This window comes from Euphorbia lathyris, chromosome 1 (assembly GCF_963576675.1).
Source record: "Euphorbia lathyris chromosome 1, ddEupLath1.1, whole genome shotgun sequence".
NCBI lineage: Eukaryota > Viridiplantae > Streptophyta > Magnoliopsida > Malpighiales > Euphorbiaceae > Euphorbia > Euphorbia lathyris.
The window spans coordinates 67,706,508-67,722,312 of NC_088910.1; the positions used below are offsets into that span (position 1 = coordinate 67,706,508).

General features: G+C 36.8%; 1 long non-coding RNA gene across 1 annotated transcript; it reads left to right on the forward strand.

Annotated features, from left to right (window-relative positions):
• The first annotated feature begins 13,220 nt into the window (after positions 1-13,220).
• Positions 13,221-15,043, forward strand: LOC136209598 (uncharacterized). Its single transcript, XR_010677607.1, has 3 exons — positions 13,221-13,294; positions 14,278-14,454; positions 14,528-15,043. It is a non-coding gene; the product is annotated as an uncharacterized lncRNA (long non-coding RNA).
• Positions 15,044-15,805: the final 762 nt, after the last annotated feature.

Genomic DNA, 15,805 nt, shown 5'->3' on the forward strand with positions numbered 1-15,805 from the left:
ACGAAAACATTATAATGACAAACAACCATTATAATAACTTATAACTTCAATCTAACAAATTAAAACCTTTGCAAGTATCTTATTTTGACAAAAACAGTGTTCACAAAAGTATTCATTTTTTTGACAAAATTTTGGTCCCTATATGTGTGAAATTTTATGCTAAAATTCCCCGTCATATATATTGCTACGAAAAATAGTGACAAACTGACATTGTCTTAATATATATACCTTCGGTGACAAAAATATTGTTATCACAAAAAAAAATTAGTCACAATATCAAGAATTTTTTGTAGTGTCTCAACCACTAGGCTAAGAGCTTCACCACGAAGTATTTAACCATTCAAGTCAACATTAACCGGTAGATATAATATTGAATTTTAATTATAGTTTAATTTAATTTTTGATTTTTTGGTGTATTATAATATATATTTTTAATTAATCTTTTTTTAAAGTTTATCTCATTTCTCGATTCGAGGATCATCAGACACCCTTTATGTGGATCTTCTATTAATTAAATTAATATCATATTATATTATTATTATTTTAAATAATTCCAATTGTATTATAAATATATATTTTGATTAATCTCCTTTTTTTATAGTTTATCCGATTTCTCAGTTCAAAAATATTGAGACACCCTTTAGGTGGTGGATCCTCTCCCAAATAAATTAATCTCACAATCTATTATTATTATTATTTTAAATAATTCCAATTAGAAAAACAAATATGAAAACATATATTAAAATTATTATAATGTATTATTCAAAGCTAATTAAAATTCTTTAAAAAAAAATTAATCAATTTTTATTTTTAAAATTAATTTAATTTGATAATATATATTTTTTTCCAAATATATATAAATATTTAATTTGAAATATACATAATATAAAATATTAAAAAAATAAAATATCTTGTTAGCCTTTCATTCTTACCCAACAATAAAATAAAATATGTAAATTTGTTATAAAATAAGGAAGATAATATCCAATAAAATAAAAACAATAGATAGTAAGTGTATGCTTGTATTTCAGTTATCTTTATGCTTGTCCTTCTATTACATGAAAGAAACCTATTTTATAGGCTTATGAATATATAGATTACATAAGAACATAAATTATGAAGTTACAAAACATTAAGGAATACAAAGTTACAACCTTAATGAATGAATAGTTACAATATTAAGGAATGAGGAGTTGCAATGATTATACTAATTAATGGACATCCATCAATTTATTCATAACACTCCCCCTTGGATGTCCATCCATGCAAATAGGGCACTGCCTCATTAAAAACCTTACCAAGTAAAACCCAGTGGGACAAAACCATTGGTTAAGGGAAAAAGATCCAGTGATTACTCCACATATTCGCAGTATTACTGAAGATCTCTGAGACGGTGCATTCCAATACCGTAAACTAACTTCTTAAAAGTTGTAGAAGGTAATGCCTTTGTGAACAAATCTGCCAGATTGTCACTTGATCGAATTTACTGAATACTGATTTCACCATTTTTTTTAAGATCATGGGTAAAGAAAAAATTTGGTGAAATGTGTTTTATTTTGTCTCCTTTAATGTAGCATTCTTTAAGTTAAGCAATGCTGCATTATCTTCATATATTGTAGTCGGTGTTCCTTCATCTGATGATCTACCACATGACTCTCGTATATGCTTAATTCCATTCCAATGCCTTCGTGTAGCTACAAAGCTATATCTAGATAACAAATTGACAGAAAAAGCAATATCTGGCCTCGTATTGTTAGCAAGATATATTAGTGCACCTATTGAACTAAGATATGGTACTTCAGGACCAAGAATTTCTTCTCTACGTTCTTGAGGTCGAAAATGATCTTTATTTATATCAAGCGATCGAACAACCATTATAAATAATTAATTCACCTAAATAGAATTAATAACCAAATAATTACATACCAACCATCAATCACATTTCAATCTCAATTATCATAAATAACAATAAATGTTAATAGCACTTAGTCATTTATTACCACAAGCTTGACACATCAACCAACCAAACATGATAATTACAAGTTCAGCAATCAGATAAGAGTGGGCATATAAACAATACAACTATGCATATAACTAATCACTTACGTTCATTACAAGCATAAAATTCAATTGTAAGTGAAGACAAAATTTTATCTTTCCAAGATCTTTCATCTCAAATTCCTTTTTCAAATAATCCACTACTTTGGAATCTCTTCAGGAGTTCCAATAATATTCATATCATCTACATAAATAGAAATGATGGAAAATTCAGTTTTCGATCTCTTTATGAAAATACATGGACAAATTTGATCATTCTTATAACCCTATTTCAGCAAATATTCACAAAAATGGTTATATCACATGCGCACAAATTGTTTCAGTCCATACAAAAACATATGTAACTTTATGAAATAAAGTTCTTGTTTTTCATATTTTTCTTGCATTTTAAATCCTTCAGAGATTTTCATAAAAGTAGTTGCATCCACCACAGGGGAGTATGTTTCTTCATAATCAATTCCAGGTCTTTGTGAGAAGACTTGTGCAACTAAACGTGCTTTATATCTCACAATTTCACCATTTTCATTCCTTTTTCTCACAAAGACCCATTTATGTCCCACTGGTTTTACACCTTTAGGTGTACGGACTACAGGTCCAAATACTTCTCTTTTTGCAAGAGATTTCAATTATATCTCAATTGTTTCTTTCCATTTTGGCCAATTATTACTTTGTGTACACTCTTCAATGGATTTTGGTTCATAATCCTCATTTTTATCCATAACATCAACTGCTACATTGCATGCAAAAATTTCATCGACATCAATTTTATTGCGGTTCCATTTTATTCCAGATATGACATAATTAATTGAGATCTCTCCATTCTCGGGTGCCTGAATTTTTTCCTTTGTCATGTTTATGATCTCTGCATGAGATCCTTCATTGTTCTTTGGTTCCTCGGAAAATCCATTGCCAATTTCTGCTCCTTTTCTTTTTCGAGGATTCTTATTTTTAGAACCGATAGGTCTACCACGCTTCATGCGTGTATGAGACTCATTAGCAATTTGATGTTGTCCTTCAGGGACATCAATTATAATTGGAGCATTTACAGATGGAATATGTGACTTGGTCACTCTCTTTGGGTCAGTAAATGCATCTGACAATTGATTTGCTAAGTTTTCTAAATGAATTATCTTTTTGGACTTCTATTTCACATTGTTTAGTACGAGGATTAAAATGAGATCGAGATAATTCATTCCAACTAATTTCATGTTCCAACTATTTATTTTCTCCCCCTGATGTTAGAAAAACTGACTCATTAAAATGACAGTCAACAAATCGAGCCTAAAATATAAATTTCCAGTAGCTGGCTCTAGATACTTAATGATTTTCCTAAATTTGTGAATGCATCTGGTAGTTGATTTGCAATATTTTGCAAATGTATTATCTTTTGAACTTCAAGTTCACATTGTTTTGTTCGATGATCTAAATAAGATAATGTTCATGCATTCCAAGTAATTATTATTTTTTTCAACTTCTTATTCTCTCCCCCTAATGTTGGAAAAATGATTTCATTAAAATATCTTCATTTATAACAACTTCAGGTGTTTGCACTTCTCCAGAAAGTGTGTTTATGTTAGTATCTACATCTTCAATAGATTTATTCTTATCATCGATGATTTTCTTTTTCTAGGTTTTTTTATCCTTTAAACCAATAGGTCGTCCACACTTCAGGCGTGCATGAGAACGATCATCGTGTTTTTCTTCAGGAATTTCAATATGAATTGGTGCATTAACTACTGGTATATACGATTTTGTTACTCGTTTTGGATCAGCAAGTGCATCTGGCAACTGATTTGCTAAACTTTGAAGATCGCTTTCTGAATTTCTTATTCACAATCCTTTGTTTTAGGATCCATGTGAGAAAGTGATGAAGCTTTCCATGTTATTGTCTTTTCCACATTTTTATTTTCTCCCCTTAATATAGGGAATGTGGATTCATCAAAATGACAATCTGCAAAACGTGCAGTAAACATATCTCCCGTTAATGGCTCAAGATATTTAATTATTAAGAGAGATTCATATCCAACATAAATTCATAATCTCCTTTAAGGATCCATCTTTGTACGATGTGATGGAGCAATAGAAACATATACTTCATATCCAAAAACTCTTAGATGAGAAATATTGGGCTCATAACCAAAAGCTAATTGTAATGGGGAGTACTCATGTTAGCTTATTGGTCTAATACATATAAGTGATGTTGCATGTAAAATTGCATATCCCCATACACATGTAGGAAGATTAGTTCGCATGAGTAATGGTCTAACGATTAATTACAGACATTTAATAAATGATTCTGCTAAACCATTTTGTGTATGAACATAGGCTACGTGATGTTCAACAGTTATCCCAATTGATATACAATAATTTTTAAATGTTTGGGATGTGAATTCATCGACATTATCAAGATGAATTTTCTTAATTGGATAATCAGAAAACTGTGTTCTTAATCTAATCATTTGAGCAAGTAATCTTGCAAAATTTATATTGCGTGACGATAATAAACATACATGTGACCATTGAGTAGAAGTATCAATTAAAACCATAAAATATCTAAATGGTCCACATATATCGCCTTCAAGGCGTTGTAAAAATATCGGTGATTCAATTCCAATCTTACCCTTCGAGGGCCTTATAATTAATTTTCCTTGCGAACAAGCAACACAAAAATATTTATTGCTTTGAAGAATCTTCTAGCTCTTCAATGGATGCCTATGTGCATTTTCTATAATTGTTCTCATCATTACAACCAGGATGACTCTGTCTATCATGTCAAATCTTATAAGTATCAAAATCTATGAACTTCTGTTTTCCAATAAGATTTGCTTCAATTACGTTAATAAATGTGTAACACAAACTAGATTATAAAGTACCAAATTTTTCTAGTTTATATATCTTTCCTGAAATTATATTCATAACATAAAGACATTCTTGATTTCCTTCACTTACAGTCTCAATATATCCATTTCTATGAATATCTTTGAAGCTTACCAAATTTTTAAGAGACTTTGTGGAAAATAATGAATTATTCATAATAAACTTCGTTTCTCTTGGTAAGACTATATTGGCTCTGCCGGAGCCTTCAACTAAATTTGTGTTACAAGATAGTACATTATATATGAGAATCTCTTCAGGAGCTTGGTATAGTAAAACCAGATGCTTTGATATACGATAGGTACGTGACCAATTTCCATTTGAATTTTGACTTTTATTAATTATTATTTCTATCAAATTTATCAATTTGATTTTTCCACTACTGGTGGGCATCTGTATTTTTATTATTATAACCATAACAGTTATAACCATGATGAAGATTACGTCCATGACTGCGACCACATCCACGGTTATTATTTTCATTATCGTATATCGTTGCATTCACTTCTGGGAATGCAATTGATCCAGTAGGACGAGACTCGTCTTTTTCATTAAAAACTCATTATTTTAGTCTACTACAAGCAGAAGAGAAATTAATTTAGAATACTTTTTGAAGCCTTTCTCTTTAGATTGCTGTTGCATGAGCATATTAAATGCATGAAAAGTATAGAATGTTTTTTCTAACATAATTTCATTGGTAACATCATCTCAACATAATTTTAATTGAGATGTAATCTTACAAATTGCAGAATTATATTGTATACTGATTTAAAATCTTGCAATCTTAATTTCATCATAATGCATAACAAGATGTTTTGAGGTCGCCCTAGCCGCCAAGCCCTCCATCGCCTCCTGTCGGCGAGCCTGGGATCTCTTGGCCGGCATGGCCAATCCGACCGGTTCTGCCCTTGATGATGATTATCTGGATATCAGAGTTCTCTTCAATCTAAAATTAAGCCTACCTAATCATACGGTTGCCGCGCAGCCACCGCCAAAGACGTATGTCGGAATTCTAAAAAACAATATTATCGAATCCCCACCTTCATCAGCGACGATTTCTGACATTGGAGGAATTAAGACAGTGAGGATCTCCCAGAATGCCTATGACAGGCGACTTGCGCTTTGCTCGACTTCTCTAATCGGAAGGATAATCCTGAATAAGGGAGATACGCCATGGAAGGTTGCTGACCTAAAACGGACTCTTACAAATATCTGGGGGATAAAGGATGCCTAGAGGCTGATATCAATAGGACGCGGGTTCTATCACGTTATCCTGGAATCACAGTCATTGAAAAATTTAGTTTTGGCAAAAGGAGTTCTGAATGTTAAGCCTGGGACTTTCAGATTGCAGCTGTGGGTTCCGGATTTCGATCCCTTCACGGAGAAATCAACAACTGCATAGGTTTGGGTCCGACTGTACTCTCTTCCATGGGAATACTGGGACTCACAGATTCTAGCTGACATTGCAAGCTGCATTGGTGGACTGATCAGGGTGGACAGAGCTACATTGGAGGGAGACTTTGGGCATTTTGCTAGAATGCTGGTGGATGTGGATTTAAGCTCTGACCTGCCGGTTAAATTGGGCATTGAGAGGGAAGGCAAGCAATTGTGGATTGATGTGGCCTATGAGAAATTACCGAGTTTTTGTAAGGTGTGCTCAAATATCGGGCATATGGTTTACGATTGTAAGCGAAATAAAAAACCAATGTTGGAATTGGAGAAAAAAGTCGCGCCTACAGGTCCGCAAAGCAAGAAATTTCCTAAGGAACCATCCCGGACGGATATCCTAGTAAAAAGAGTAACAAGTAGAATTATTGGGGATTTGCAGCTCTACGAGAAGGGTGATAACACTAGTGAAACTTTCAATCGGATCACGTCCCTGAGAGGCGCCGTTGGGATCGGCCGGGGACACTCCGATGCCAAAGTCAGTAACGAATATGGAGAATAAACTGAATGGACAAAGCTTAGCGAAGAGTAAGTATGAGTGAATGTACCTTGATAGCCTAGACGTAGGCTATTTATAGTAGATGGATTTGTAACTTCTAGGTAACTAGAGAGTCTCCATTAATGCTCATTTAATGGCGGTTACAAGTTACTCTTAACCTGGCGGGTTAAGACTATTAATGATTCATTTAATGATCATTATGGCCGAGTTGACGGTTAGCCGTTACTTAAGTAAATGGAGAGATTCGCCTTAGAGATCCGCCAGCGGATCTCTTAGAGCTAACCCAGGGGGATCCGCCGGGCGGCTTCCTATGCCACATGGCATACTTGAGGCGATTATCTCTTTTGGTCCTTGCGATAATATCCCGATGTTATCAAAGGGTAATGGAGGTAATGGAGAAATCAAAGAATCGGTGAGGGACGAGGAAGAGGTCCCGCCATGTGAGGAGGAAGGGACAGGGGTCTCGGATGAAGAACAGAATGAGAAGGCGGTGGGTGAATCGCCGAGGGATGATCCTGGCGACCAATTAGCTCTCGTAGGGGTGGAAGGGACAGTAGTCTCGGAAGAAGAACATGCGAAGGTGGAGATGGAGGGATCTCCGAAGGATGATCAAGCTCGTCAATTAGCCTTCACAGACAGTCCACAACTGCTGGACGGGTCGAGCACTTTTAATCTTGACCCGATAGATAAGCTGATATCTCTTGGAGCGGATACTTTGACACATGCTTCATCTACACAGGATACTCAATCATGGGCTGATATGGCAGAGGATGAGAGTGAGTGGGAAACGGCTGGTTCTAAGACAGCTAAACAAAAAACGAAGAGGAAAGACACAAAGGCAGGATCAACTCGGGTTAAACGGGTCAGTACTTTGCCTAGCATGTATAAATGAATGTTTTATATTGGAATTGTAGGGGGATCCACAATCGCGATACACAGCGACATCTCTCTAATTTATGTAATTTACATAAACCGAATATCCTATGTCTAGCGGAACCTATGGTTGATTTTGCTAATGTTCATGAATCTTACTAGAATAGTATTGGGATGACTCTAGTTGGCAGTAACCAGAGGAATCCGGTTTCACTATGGGTCTTTGTTCAAAAATAGTTAACTGCTTCTGTTAGGGTGTGCTCTACTCATGAACAATTCGTTTTACTAAATTTTCAATCTCTCGGAATTTCTAGCTATATCTGTCTGGTGTATGGAAGTGTTTGGGCGAATAGGCGATGGGATTTTTATAGCAAAATTGAAACTCTCAAGCTCAGAATGACAGGTCCGTGGGTGGTTATGGGAGATTTTAATGCTATTCTTGGATCGCATGAGAAAACTGGTAGAGCACCGGCTGCCAGGCCATGTCGTGAGTTCAGGAATTTTATTGAGGGGGCTAAGCTTATGGAAGTTGCAGAACAGGGCCTGAGGTATACTTGGAGTAATGGCCGAATGGGCTCAGCTAGGGTGGAAAGTAAGCTGGACCGATCTCTTAGTTCTGAGGATTTTTCAGAGTTTTGGGAGATTTACAGTAGCATGGCTTTGACTCGGCATCACTCGGATCATTGTCCACTCCTCTTCAGATGTATGCAGAGAATTCAAAAGCCTATGCGGTTACGATTTCAGAATATGTGGGTGCAACATCCGAATTTGCGTGAGATTGTTAAGACCTTTTGGAGTAGCTATGATACGAGACTTCCGCCTATGCAGAATCTTGGCGCGAAATTAAAACAACTACGAGGGATCTTGCGCAGATGGAATAAAGAGGTTTTTGGGCATTTAGATGTCAAAATTGAGGAAGCAAATAACACTCTTAATCAGATTCAGCGGGAAATTGCGAACACAAGCTTCTCTCCGGAGCTTCACCAGCAGGAATTAGCCGCGCATACGGAGTTGGATGCGGTTCAAAGACAAAAGGAAACGTATCTTCGTGATAAGAGCAGAATTAAGTGGTTAAAGGAAGGGGACAAGAACTCGAGTTTCTTTCACAAAATGGCTACTGTCCGATCTGCAAAGGCCGGAATCAATTTTTTGCGGATTAACAATGAAATTACCTCGGATCCCCAACAAATTGACGCCCATATTCAGAGTTATTTTTGGGATTTGTTCAAGGTGGAAGGCAATTTCCCTCAGGAGCATGCGAGGATCTTCGACGTAGTCCCGCGGCTAGTTACGGCTTCGGATAATGAAGACCTGACCACTTGTCCGGATATCTCTGAGGTGCGCAGAGTGGTTTTTGATATGGATAAGAACAGTTCTCCTGGGCCGGATGGCTTCACGGGCCAATTCTTTTAGACATGCTAGGATATAGTGGGCTCAGATGTTTACGCCATGGTTAAAAGCTTCTTTGACACGGGTCAGGTCATCCCGGGGCTGAATTCTAGTTTAATGACGCTCATTCCTAAATCGTAGGACGCTATTTCTATTGATCAATACAGGCCAATCGCTTTGAGCAACTTCGGTTATAAATTATCTCTAAGCTGCTCGCTGACAGACTCTCGAGGATTACGTCTCGGATTATTTCTCCTAACCAATTTGGATTCATTGCAGGTCGAAGTATCCATCAGTGTATTGCGTTGGCTTCTGAAGGCACCAATATGCTGAAGAAGCGCTGCTTTGGAGGTAATATGGCAGTTAAAATTGATATTCAAAAAGCGTTTGACACCTTAGACTGGAATTTTTTGTTAACTGTGATGGAAGCTTTTGGGTTCTCATTTCAATTTTTGGATTGGATCCTCAGTATACTATCATCTGCACGTATTTCAATTTTGTCTGGTGGTCAGATAAATGGTTTGTTCAGTTGCTCCAGAGGGGTCAGACAGGGGGATCCTCTATCCCCCTCTTCTGTTCGCCATTGTCGAAGACTATTTAAGTCGGTGGCTGATGCAATTACAGACGTCGGGCAAAATTAGTCCGATGAACTATTCAAGGGATAAGCATTTCCCGACACATCTACTATATGCAGATGATGTTCTTCTGTTTTGCAAGGCTTCTTTAAGCAATTTAAGGGTACTAAATGATGTTTTTGCTCTTTACAGTTCGATGTCGGGTCAGCAGGTAAATTGGGGTAAGTCAGAAATGTTTCTCAGTGAATTTATCAATGCGCGCAGGAGAGCAACATTGGCTGACAAACTTGGTATCAACCTAGGCTCCCTCCCATTTAGGTACTTAGGTGTTCCGCTGTTTACTAGGCTTCCTCATAAGCGCCATCTTCAGGGATTAATGGACAAAATCTTGGCTCATTTCTCGCATTGGAAGGGTCACTCTTTGTCAATGGCGGGGAGAGTTGCATTGGTTAACTCGGTGATTTACAGTAGCTTTATTCACTCATTTATAGTGTATAAATGGCCTAGACACTTGCTCTCTCACATGAATAATTGTATTCAGAACTTTGTCTTGACTGGCTCCATTGACAGTAGGAAATTGGTTGCTGTTTCCTGGAAGAAGTGTTGTAAGCCTGTGCAGGAGGGTGGACTTGGATTGAAGGACCTTCGCATTCTGAATCAAGCCTTACTTGGGAAGATGGCTTGGGGGATTTTAAGCGACGATTCTTTTTGTTTCTCTCTGCTCCGGTCTCGTTTTGTCCATTCAGCGGGGCTGCCTAAGAACTTTGTTATAAACTCCTCAATTTGGAGCTCGATAAAGCTTGTCTTTGAAATTCTGAACCTTCATTGCTTCTGGTGGCTGGGGCGTAATTCAATGTTAAGTTTCTGGAATGGAGCTTGGATCAATCCGCCCATAGCGGAACAGATGGGGTTAGCGGCTCGTCTAAGAAGGGAGGCGACATGCGTGGTTAGTGACTATCTCTTAAATGGTGAATGGCATAACCTGCCGGTAATGCCAAGCGAAGTTGAATGCAGGGTCAGGGCAGTAAGACTGGGGAAAGACAGGGATGATATTTGCATTTGGAGACCGGCGATTAATGGCGTCTTCAAGGTTAAATTATTCTATGCCTGGATGCAGGGCAACTCCATCCCTTTGAGGTGGTGTCGTTTTATTTGGAACTGTTATATCCCTCTTTCGCATTCGTTGATTTGTTGGAAGGAAGCCTTGGGAGCGCTTGCAACACATGATCGGTTGCGGGTTAGGGGCTGTCAAGTTGTCTCTCGCTGTAGCCTTTGCAGAGCGGACACGGAAACAGCGTTACATCTTTTTCTAACTTGTCCTTTCTCTTTGCAGGTTTGGAACTCTATAGAAGCTCTGTTTGGCTGTAATTTATATAAACTGGGATCATTGCTGGATCTGTTAGTTGAGGCGAGCAAACAAAATTTTAGCATGCAGATTCGTGCTCTCTAGAGATCCGCTGTTGTCAATGGAGTCTGGCTCATTTGGATGACTAGAAACAAAGCGATTTTTGAAGATGAGGACCCCTGCTTACATTTACACTGCGAAAGCTTTGGAGAGTAATATTCATGAATCTGGTAGGCTCGGACATGGATCCATGTGGAACTCGACTTCGGAACTGCACACGCTAAAGGAGCTTCACCTGCCAGTTTTAAAACACCGCGCACCAAGAGTAATTCTGGTTCATTGGCGCCCTCCTCCGCTCAATTGGATGAAGGCCAATACAGATGCTTCTGTAATTGGTAGCCCGGGTTCAACGGGATACGGGGGATTATTCAGATCGGCGAGCGGTGAGTTTTGCGGGGCATTTTCATATCAACTGGAATCGACCTTCTCCTATGCGGATGAGCTCTCGACAGTTATATCGGCCATTAACATGGCGTTTGACAAGGGTTGGCTAAGGCTATGGCTCGAGAGTGACTCAACATTTGTGGTGAATTTGCTGCGAAGCAGAAGAAAGCTGGTTCCTTGGTTCCTCAGGCACGATTGGTTAAAATGTCTGGAAAACTTGGACTCAATGACTTTCGTGGTTTCTCACATTTACCGGGAAGGTAATCAAGTCGCTGATCTCTTGGCTAATTATGGTAGAATGAATCCCGAGCTTGTCTAGTGGTCGGACATTCCCCAATTTTGTACTTCTGCCTTTCTTTGTAATTTAGGCGGGTGGCAAGTCTACAGATTTGCTTAGATTCTTTTCTCTGTTTTGGTTGCTACTATATTCTTTATCCTTTTTAATAAAATGGTTTAGGGATTGGGTGTGGAGAGCAGGGGTGCCAGCCTAGCTGGGATGTCTGTAATTTGCACTCCCTGATTGCCAACCTTTCAATAAAAAATAATGCATAACAATCTTTTGATAATAGAACCAACTTCTGGTGGTCATATCTTTCTTTTAAAAATTTCTAAAATACAAATGGATCTTTAACAATTTATATATTCACATTTGTAAGATTTGATATGACTAAAGTACAATACAAATAAGTGTATTAGAAACATGATTATAATATAAAACAAATTAAATATTGATTTAGAACTTATCTAGGATTAAATGGATGAATAAATCTGAGTAGAGATTAGTTGAATGGGAAAGTTCGTGCCAAGATTAATCGGTTGAACGAATTCGTGTTGGAATTAACCGGACGAGCAAACTCGTGCTGATAACGTGTTATAAAATAAAGAAGATAATATCCAATAGAATAAGAATAATAGATAGTAAGTATATGCTTGTATTTCACTTGTCTTTATGTTTGTCCTTCTATTACATGAAAGAAACATATATTTATAGGCTTATGAATATATAGGTTACATAAGAAGATAAATTATGAAGTTACAAAACATTAAGAAATACAAAGTTACAACCTTAATGAATGAAGAATTACATCGTTATTTTTTATTTAAGGTGCAGGCTACAGTTACTTTGTTGAAAAACAAAGTAATGTTTACTTTGCTTAATCTACCCTTCTTTATAATTAATGTTAATCCTATCCATTCAATTCGTTTCAGCGTTAATTCACACATTTTAACTTGTTACCTTTTCTACCTGTCTCTCATTCCCTTCCCCTTCTACACAACTCTGCTCTAAAGGATTCATGCGTCTCTCGACTAAATTCTCTTTCTTCGTCTCCCATCTTTCTTCGTATCCCCCTTCATTTTTATTTTGTTTGCCAATTTTGAATTTGGCATTCTTCCCAATCCTCTCATCCAAATGGAGTTGCAGCCTTCAAGTATTTCTTCCGTGTTTTTCAGCAGACTTGTCCCCGTATTTGAATTTGGCGATTTCTTCCCAATACCCTCATCAAATCGAGTATCCTGTAAGTTTTTCTTCCGCATCATATGGTCGTGTAGCGCAAATTGAATTGAAGCTAAGCCCTCTTTCAGGTAAGCTCTGCCCTCCAACTACGAATTAATACTCTTCTCCTAGAAGCTCTGGGAGCCTCCAATTGACTTGACTATAAGAAGCCTGGTGTGATGGTCGGAAAATGGAAGAAGTTGGCCATTTTGAAGGAGTTCTGAGAGGAAGCATCGGATCTTGGGTTGCACGACTGATCACGATAGGCACTTCGTTTTAATGATGCATTTCAAAAGGTATATTTTGCATTTTTGCTAAATTCAGAGCCTGCAAATGGCTGCAGTTGGTAATTGATCTTGTTATTGTTCTGAATAGCTTATGATTGTTAAAAAAAATTGACATTTTGTGTGGGTAAAAGAAAATGAATTCATATGATTGTTCAACATAATTGCTTTTTCAGGGCAATTGGTTGAAGGATTGGAAATCTTGGTATAGGAAAATTCATATGATTCTTTCAGATTTAATATTGAATTTTTGGTGATTAACTTCCTGTAGTTGGTTAGTTTACTTAAGATATACAAATTGATTTTCCATTAATGTTTTAAGTGATGCATGTGGTGCTGTTTTAGCTTTTACTCTAAATAGACATAATATAAATTGATTAACTGTTAGATAAGTAGAATTCTAGATAAGTTAGAATTTTATATATATAAATTGATTTGCCTTTTCTTTTCTTTTCTATTTATTAGATTTGTGCTTCTTTTTTGTTTAGTTCATTGCTGGAATGTTTATGGTGTCTTAAACTTGGGTAACCTGTTTTTAGATTTTGATTTTGAGTTTTTTAGTCCTAGATTTATTCTTCAACGACTCACTTTAAGTGTTGTAGATCTGTCTTTGATTTTACACGTTGAGCCTTTGTTTTGTTTGTTTTTACTCATTCACCTATATCTTTGCTCTTCTTGACATTAAATAGAATCCCAGTTCTGGTTCCTTTTTATGAGCTTGGTTGCAGTTTCATGGGAAATATGCTAGACAATATTATTTTAAGTTCTGCAATTTTAGGATTTTAAATTTTTTTTATTTAAGAGACCATATTCGAGTTACGAATGATATGTCTATTTACCATATAAATGGTATGAAGGCAAAATAGGCATTGCATAATCATTTATTAGTTCCTTGTAAGAATCCTCCAACTAATATGTGCAATTATAACCTTTAACAGGCTTTACATTGGATTTTTTTTCTATTTTCTTTGATGTTACAATGCATGAATTGACAGAGACACGAGGAAGATAGTGGAGCATCTAGAGATAAACCTTCACCTTCACCTTCACAATCAACTCCCCATTTCTCAAGTTATTGCAAAACCAGATGCTATATACTTGAAAAGTCACTGGTAGAAAGGGAAGCTTATTGGACGTGGTACATTTGGCAGTGATTATGTTGTCAGCAATAGGTATTCCCTCTGTATTTCTTTTCTATCTAGTCTCTTTATAATAATGCTTACGGAAGTCTTTCATTTTCAACAGTGAAACTGGAGCATTATGTGCAATGAAAGAAGTTAACATATTTCCAGATGATCCAAAATCTGTAATTCTATTTGTACTAGGTACCTGTATATATTGCTGAAATTACTCCAAAGGAGCTTAGAGGTGCATTAGCATCTGCAAATCAGGTTTGAGATTCATTTGAGAAATATACAAATGCAAGAAGTTGGTCACCCATAAAAACAAGTTACCAACTTTCCAAATCTCCAGGGTTGAACACCTTTAGATCTTATTTGTTTACTAGGACCGTTAATAAATAGGAAGGGTTGGTCACCCACACAAGTTTCTCTCTCCCTCATCACCCCTTAATTTAATTCCTATAAAAGCCTTGTTCACAGTGTTGCAATACAACTCGCTAGTGTTGTTCGATCATCGCCACAGTGCTTGTGTCGGGTTCTAAACATGGTGGTTCTTCATCACTTGGGCTAAACATCAACCAGACTCGGGCTCTTTCCCTCCCTGGTGCTTGCAATGTTCAAACTCCACCACTCAGCAGCTGCAATGGTAAGACATATTTCTTTTCACGTAGCCTCATATAAAACCGAATTCGAATGCCAATAATCTAAAGGTGATTACTTTATCTAAAATGTTGAAACAATAACAATATGAAAATATTGACTTTGTATTACCTGAATGTGGACAGCTGCATCTCAGGCAGGAACACCAGAAGATCCAACTTCAAGTACTTCAGGTACATAAAACAGCTTTCTAATCATGTGCATCAATTCATAGGTCTGCACTGAAACTTTATGCTTTTCTCCTGATCTAACTCGTTTTTTTATTGCCGGTGTAGGTACTGGATCTAAAACTGTACCATCAACAGAAACAGATGGCACATCAGATGGAAACTCCATAAATTTGTCCATCTCATTGCTTGCAGTTCTTCTCTTTTCTGCTTACAGTTCTACCTTTACAGCATACTGATGTTATGTTCTCCGGTCCCGCCTAATATACTTGCGATTTGCATATTCTACTTTAGCTTTTACTCTAATCAATGTGCTGCTGTTTCAGCACTTATGTGATTTACAAGGTTCTGCTTTAGCTTTTGCTCTAAGCACTAGACATATCCTTGTTAGTCCTTGGGAATGTAGTGGTTTGGTCTACTGGAATGTTATGAAAGTTTTCAACATGATATGAAGTAGCTGTCGACTGGGTTCTTTTGCTGTGAAATCAAGCTATGAGACCTATTAGATAGATGCCATTGCTTGGTAAGTTAGTTCAGCTATTGTTTTGTAAATGCTGAGATGCTGAATTTGTATT